The sequence below is a fragment of the Carcharhinus amblyrhynchos genome, chromosome 15 (assembly GCF_965287045.1).
Source record: "Carcharhinus amblyrhynchos chromosome 15, sCarAmb.v2.hapA, whole genome shotgun sequence".
NCBI lineage: Eukaryota > Metazoa > Chordata > Chondrichthyes > Carcharhiniformes > Carcharhinidae > Carcharhinus > Carcharhinus amblyrhynchos.
The window spans coordinates 48,468,668-48,477,102 of NC_137338.1; positions in this window are offsets into that span (position 1 = coordinate 48,468,668).

An 8,435-nucleotide genomic window follows, 5' to 3' on the forward strand; every position below is an offset into this window, starting at 1 on the left:
TGAATAAATCAAACCATTATCTTATGGGAATGTGTCCTAAGCCTCTCTTTCACCATCACAGTTAATGAATGCTTTTGTTGGTTGGAAAATTGATCCTGATAAAATAATAAAACTAATAAATAATCTAATAATAAACCAATAAAACTAAGAAAATCTGAATATTGTTCTTACCGCGCCATCGCTTCAGCTGAAAATTTAAATTCATTTAATTAAATAATAATTAGAGTCCCAGGATCAGTAATGATCTCTGATGTAGAATTTGTTGATCTTGATCTGAATAAATAGCATAAATATCTTGAATAAGAAGTCAAATATTAATGCTGTTGGTTCTGATTCATATCTGTGACATAAAGACATATTTAGTAGCTATTTAGAAATCTACTGTAATATTGCACTTACCGAGCGACTCATCTACTGGTATTTTGATCTGGTTACTTCTTTTAACATTGTTTGCAGGTAGCTTCTTCCGAGATTCCTTGCGGCTAAGATACTTATGCAGTTTACACAATATAATCCAGTATTTTGTGATTCTGGAGAATATGCTGGAGGATCAATAGAATTTTTCTATTCCAGGTGGTAGGTTGTTCCTCTTGTATGGAATATAATTTTTGGTTAAAATTATGGTTAAAACTAACTTTTTTTTTGCTGTGTTTTCAGCAAAGACCCTTCAAAACTTACCTGAGTTTCTCACTTGTGATTTCTTCTTTGCACTTCACTCCTTTTAATGGCACGTTAAAAGCTGTGCCATTTAATGACAGCCATGGCACACCTGATTGGCAATAGTATTTTTATTACTTATTTTGACTTATTCATTTTCCACATATATGTGTTAAACTCTAACTAAGAGCTTACTCACTCAGAGGACTTTGCTGATGCCTTCTCATAGAAATCATGGAAACCCTACAGTACAGAAAGAGGCCATTCGACCCATCAAGTCTGCATCAGCCACAATCCCACCCAGGCCCTACGCCCATATCCCTACTTATTTTACTCACTAATCCCTCTAACTTACACATCTCAAGGGGCAATTTAAGCATGGCCAATCAACCTAACCTGCACATCTTTGGACTGTGAGAGGAAACCAGAGCACCTGGAAGAAACCCACGCAGACACAAGGAGAATGTGCAAACTCCACACAGACTGACTCAAGCTGGGAATCGAACCCAGGTCCCTGGAGCTGTGAAGCAGCAGTGCTAACCAGTGTGCTACCGTGCCATCCTTCTGTAATAACAAGTGATGAATCTGATATTCATTCTCTTTCCATGTGAAAGAATTTTTCATTTGCATTTCTTCCCCCTCCCCACGCACAAAGCACCATTGTTATGGGATTCACAGCACATTAACAAGCCACTAGGCCACACCAATTCAAGTCAGTGTTTAATCCATATGGGCTTGTTAAATGAAAGTAAATGTATTTATTTTTGTAATCTATTATTGAAGTAGATAATTTGGTTACTGCCCATTATATATGAAAAATAAAATTATATAATTTATTTCATGAACCAATCCTTAAATAGTTGAGGTTGGTGTTGCACCCTAGAATATAAAAGGCCTTTTTCATTTTAATAGATGATTCATTGCCATAGAATAAACAAAATGACTCACTGGGGATTTGGTGTATGCATTCTTCCGTTCCTGCAAAAGAAATCACAATGATAATCCCAAATTGTGAAACGCTAGTAATTTAGAATGTTAAGAGAGTTCTTCTGTAGGAACAAGTTATCTTGAAACAATATATGAATGTAACTAGGTTCAAAATACTCGTAGGTGACTCACTCGATAAAAGCAATGGTACCTGTAGCTTTCCAAATCACTGCTAAATATCTGTCTTTGTGTCACAAACAGCATTACCACCTACCTATATAGTAAGCTTCAATTTTTGAATGAATGCATCTTCCACGTAATGCGGGATTAGGGCCAGTTTTTTTTATTCATTCATGGGATGTGGGTGTTGCTAGCTAGGACAGCATTCATTGCCCATCCCTGAGGATAATTAAGAGTCAACCACATTGCCATGGATCTGGAGTCACATGTAGGCCACAAAAAAACTGAAAATGCTGGGGAAACTCAGCAAGTCTGACAGCAACTGTGGAAAGAGAATAGAACCAATGTTTTGAGTCTGGATGATCCTTCGTCAGGACCCTTACCTGGACTGTAGGCCAGACCAGGTAAGGACAGCAGATTCCCTAAGGGCCTTTAGTGAACCCTTAGAATTTTTATGACAATCACAATGGTTTCATGATTATTATTATATTGAATTTTTAATCATTTTTTATTGAATTCAAATTTCACCATCTGCAGTGGTGGGATTTGAACTGGGTCCCCAGAGCATTATTCTGGGTCCCTGGGTTACTAGTTCAGTGACAGTACCACTCAGCCTCTGCCTCCCTAGATGCTTCAACTTCTTTGTGGAGTGGTGCTGTATTATATAAATGTGAAGACCCCAAGTTTGATTCTTAGTTGCTAACTAACTGGGCTCTGTTGGTGTGCGACAATTGATTAATGAAACCCTGGGGTTAGATTTGGGTCAAATTGGTCAGCATTCATACTTCTGTTTGTTATCCTGATAGAGAGCTCTGTGTGACAGATGAACACATGGACTGCAGACAACAATGTACCCCAAAATATTGGCATGTTTACCAAAGGAAAGAAGAAAATAAAGTGGAGTTGGGGAAGAAGCAAGTGTTCAAAGAAAATTCAAGAGGAATGTCAGTATCTGAAGATGTTTCTGATTTTTGTCTATCAAAATATCATCCGCAGACTTGTGCAAGCTAAAATAACCCACTCGAGCTTCTAAATAAGGAACATAAGAGTGACTAGCTCTACAGAAGGTCAACCCAAGAACCAAAATTGCATAAGTGTTTACAAGCAAAAAAGAAACTCAGGGCCCAACAGGATGGACCTCTCCATTTAAACAATTATATATATATTCCCAATGCAAGTTGAAAAATGACAGCATCGTGTGGCATCAAACCTAACTTTCTTCTTCCATGCATCCATTTAAGGTGATTGACTCTGTATTTCTGTGAAAGGTTAGGAAATAGGTCCTCACAGATTAATTGAGCCTCTAAGATGTGCCTACTGTACTCTGAAATAAAGTCAGAAAATATTACAAATACTCATCAGGTCTGGCAGCACCTAGGGAGATAGAAACAGTACAAAGACCTTTCATTAGAACTAAAATATTATCAATCTGAAATGTTAACACAATTTCTTTCTTCACAGATGTTGCTAGACCTGCTGTGTATTTCTAGCATGTTCTATTTTCACTTTGTTGTTCTTACTGATTAACCTTCCCTCCATTCATCCCAGCAGATTTTAGCCTCTTAAGTCCTAATGGCTTCGAACTCTCTCTCCAAAATTTTGCGATCAGGCCATATCTCTTTCCTCCTTTAATTATCTGCTTATCCTTTTTTCCACAGGGATGATCTTTACACTTAAGGTGCTATATGAATGGAAGTTGTTATTACATCTCAATGTAGCAGCAATTCATGAAATATTCCTAAGCTTTATCTCAGGGATTTCTTGAAAATTAGTTGGTAATGATCCAAGCTAATGTTCAATACAAGCACTACTGCCCGATAGGACAGTTTCTGAGATTTGTCACAGTTTGTTTTACCATTCACAACGTTGAGAACTTGGAGCTGTGTTGAGTATAATGACATAAGGCCGTAAGAGATTGCTAAAGTAAGGAGGGATGAATGTGGTGTGTGAGTTGTAAACAAAAACAAAAATTTTGGAATGGGTCTCTTATTAGAAAACAATAGCAGGCAAATGGGCAGATGAATGGCAGATGGAGTTTAATTTAGATAAATGCGAGATGATGCATTTTGGTAAATCGAACTGGGGCAGGACTTAATTAATGATAGGGCGTAGGGGAGAGTTATAGAACAAAGAGATGTAGGAGTACAGGTTCATAGCTGATTGAAAGTGGAGTCACAGGTGGACAGGGCAGTGAAGAAGGCATTCAGCATGTTGGTTTCATTGGTTAGAACATTGAATACAGGAGTTGGGATGTCTTGTTGAAGTTGTACAAGACATTAGTAAGACCACACTTGGAATACTATGTACAGTTCTGGTCACCCTATTACAGAAAGGATATTATTAAACTAGAAAGAGTGTAGTAATGATACTATTGGGACTTGATGGTTTGAGTTATAAAGGTGAGGCCGGATAGACTTGGGCTTTTTTCCTCGGAGCATAAGAGACTTAGGGGTGATCTTATAGAGGTCTATAAAATAACGAGGGGCATAGATTAGGTAGGCAGACAATATCTTTTCCCAATGGTAGTGGAGTCTAAAACTTGAGGGCATAGATTTAAGGTGAGATGGGAGAAATACAAAAGGTCCAGAGAGGCATTTTTTTCACACAGGCGGTTGTGTGTGTCTGGAATGAGCTGTCAGAGGTAATAGTAGAGATGGGTACAATTTTGTCTTTTAAAAAGCATTTAGACAGTTACATGGATAAAATTGATATAGAGCAATATGAGCCAAATGTGCATAATTGGGAACTAGCTTAATGGTAAAAATTGGGCATCATGGACAAGTCGGGCTGTTTCCATGATGTAAACCTCTATGACTGTAGTAGCAATGATACAAATTTTTCACCAACCCCTCCAGTTCTGCACCATGCCAGTTCAGAACTGAGAAAATAATGAAAAGCTGTAATGCTGACAAGATAGGTTTCACTGGATGATAGCTTCAAGACTCAATTAGCGAATTATAGCGGTCATCCAAAATCTAAACAGTCTTGTGTGATCATAGGCCCAAGTTTTAAGTGCAACACTACATACTTAATTTCTTCCATCTTATGTTCTAAGTTTTATTTATGGGCTGAAAGCCAACAGAAGAACTCTTTTAATAGTCAGCACATTGAGAAGAAGTCTGAAACTCCATACCAATGACTGTTCTAGAATAAAATCATAGAGTTCCTACAGTGCAGAAAGAGGCAATTCAGGCCATTGAGTCTGCACCAAAAAGCATTCCAATCAGGCCCTCTCCTCTGTTCTGTCCCCGTAACCCCACACGTTTACCATGGCCATCCACCTAACCTACTAAGGAATACTAAGGGACAAATTAGCACGGCCGCTCCACCTAACATGCATATCCTTGGATTGTGGGAGGAAACCAGAGCACCCAGACGAAACCCACACAGACAGGAGAATGTGCAAACTCCACACACAAGGTCACCCAAGGCCAGAATCAAACCTGGCACCTTGGCGCTGAGAGGCAGCAAAGCCAGCCACCATGCTCTCATTACTTAGCACTACGACTTAGATGTTGTGATTCTAAGCCATTCTATGGACCATATTAACTTACCAAAAGTACTACTGGTCTTTCCATTTTTTACTTTGTAGATTGCTTCAGGAATGAAAGGAAATGAGGGGGAGGATAATTGTTTTCAGACCAATGCTGACTTCTATGTGGTTTTCAAGCAATATGCCAAAGGTTTGTGATTCACTATGAATATTAAAGCCCATGTTATTTGCAACTGGGATTTATCAGTAGTTCTGGACTTCCAGAGTACAGAAAGAAGAAATCTACTGATATATGCCTTGGATAATATTCTTGCAAGGACTTCTAGTGAACCAACTGTTGTCTAATGGGGATTAGAGGTTGTAATACTCCAGGTGTAAATGGAATGCAATAACAGAAAATATTTTGGGAACAGTAATGTGGCTGAAAGGGATGATGTTACAATGGTATTTTTTAATATAAACATAAAACCTCAGCCACTCACGTTATTAATAGAAGATTTACCTGTGAAAGTAAGTATCTTTGCGGTTGATTGCAATAAAGTAATCTCCCGAGGAAGATAGTCATTAATTTGCAGCAGTCTCAGTCATTTATTGTGGTAATGTTCCAGAATTGACTGAAATCCCATAATTTCCTGGATCTTTGTGTAGCTCCCAGATAAAATAAATTGATCATTTTTTCCAATGTATACAGAATGTGGGCACCTCAAGCAAGTTGAACAAATAACAGTTATTATTATTGATCTCTACCAAGGGAAAGAGTGATCACTTGACATTTGAGATGAAGGGGGTAACATTCCCTGTCAGCATCTGAATAGCAATGTTGCCCAAAATAAAATTGTGCTACAAAAACTTCTAGATGTATAACCTCAAACTTCCAAATGGCCTGAAACATTAAAACAGGGGATGAAAATAAAATTACAAAGATTTAAGAATGCTTCTTTCCCTTAGGTTTTAATCACTACATTTCCAGAAAAGATGTCTCAGAAGCATTTCAGTGGCAACAAGCATGGGGGACTTGAAGCAGAAGCAGCAACACTTGGTATATGTTTCTGGTGCCCATTTGATAATGCCTTTAAGTCTGGCTAAAATCTGTAAAAGTGCACAAAATTGACTTTAATCAGTTCCAATAATTAAATGGATCTTCTTTCATAATACCTTACTTTAGGAGTCAGGCCTTTGTGATAGCTGCTCTGGCACTCAGTTACCTGACATTCTGAGTTAAAATCACATTGTCATTGCATTTCTTTGCTATCCTTTTCATGTGCTGAAACTACTTTCCGCACAATTCTTAATGAGAATTTGAACCAGATCTGACCTGCCTACATAATCACACTTCAATGCAAAACACTTGAGCCATGTATAGTGACAATCAGCAGAAACAAAGGTTTCTGAGCATTTTGAATTGTATTTAAAATGTAAACCATGAGGTGACATTCCTTTTAGAATATATTTTATTTTATTGAATATTGAATCAAGGTAAACCTGGTAGAATTTGTTACTAGTGTATTTTAAAACTCACTGCAAAGTGCTTTGAAATAAATTTGGAACAGTAAATATGGAATATTCATGCTGGCAAGTAAAAAAATGGGTGTACTTGGTGGGAGAGGAACACTTTACAGACTAGGAAAAGGAGTTCATGTTGGCCAAATCTCTATGTGGTGGTACTGTTCATATCAAAATATTTTGAAATCCCGAATGATTTTCCTCATTGACAGTTTGGTCTGAACAATTTGGCTACTTGTGTACCCCTTGTACCATGAAGACGTGATGATGAAATGATAGTGTGCTATGACTACACCATGCTGGATTGGTAGCCAATTAAAGGGCTGAAACCATGTCTCTATATTTCAGATTCAACTCGTTTTTGCTAAATTCACAGTACGAAGTCTATTGCCACTATGCTGCAACTTCAGCTACTCCTGTACTCTGTTTTAACATCCTGAGCTAACTTGCCTGAAACAGTATGTAAAAGTGATTTGAGTTGATTTGATTTATTATTGTCACATGTATGAGTATATAGTCAAAAGTATTGTTTCTTTCACGCTATACAGGCAGAGCATGCGGTAGATAGGAGAGGGTGTAAATTGAACGGGTAATTAGTTGTTAATTGTTAGCACATTTTGCCAGAATATATTCACCTGAGGCTTGACTCCTCCATCAAGATGGAACAGACATCTTTTAAAATCCCGCACTCTCAATCACTGAGACTGCGTTTCTTTACATAACGCGGGTGCTTAATTTACTGGGACAATTGCTCTATCTTTCGCATATATCGTGTATATTATTCCAACATGTGAAATAATAACCTATTTCTGTGTATTAGCAATAACACTTATTAGAACATAAACGCTGGATTTAAACCAAGGATGCACATTTCTGTAACTGTAGTAGCCCCTTCGTGTAGTAGCACGAAGTCTGGCATTCTGGTAAAAAGTCACAGACCTCAAATGTTTCTCCCTCCATCGATGCTGTCAGACCTGCTGAGTAGTTCCAATATTTCCTGATCTTATTTTAAACCTGTGAAATAAGTTGAGCGAAACGAAACCGGTTGATACCTGGATCGGAGTATTTCATAAAAATCGCTGAGCAGCAATGTAGAAAATGGGACCTAATTAACATCAAGTGAGACAAATCTGGCCACCCAGAAAATAGTAGAATGAGAGGCACTTTTTCATGCTAAACTCTCGCCAACTGAGGTCATCGCCTGTGAACCGCTCCTCGACATTCAAGGCCAATTTTTCACTGCATGCCACAGCGCCCGGAAGACGAGAACCAGACCAGTGCTCGACCACCAGTCAATGAAGTTAACACCTCCCATGTGTTAATCTCTTTTGATTATAACGGCATAACAGAACCGGGCCGCTTCAATACATTACAACACTGTTCTTACATTGTGTAAAAGAACGCCGGAGACGAATCCTAAGATCTTTAATGTCGTTCTGAAGGAAACCATATAACTTTTACCTTCATCCCTCACCAATTATGTACCAGGCATGACTGTAGTACGAATATATTAGCAGCTTCGTTTGCAACGTCCTCTGTTTTACTATTGTCCGTGAACTCGCTTCACGTTGACAGTAATGATGAGTGAAATATGTACCTATGGGCCCTAATTGGATGTACTAAAACATTGAACAACTGCAACTTTTAGTAAGACCGCGCATCCAATTAGGCTCCT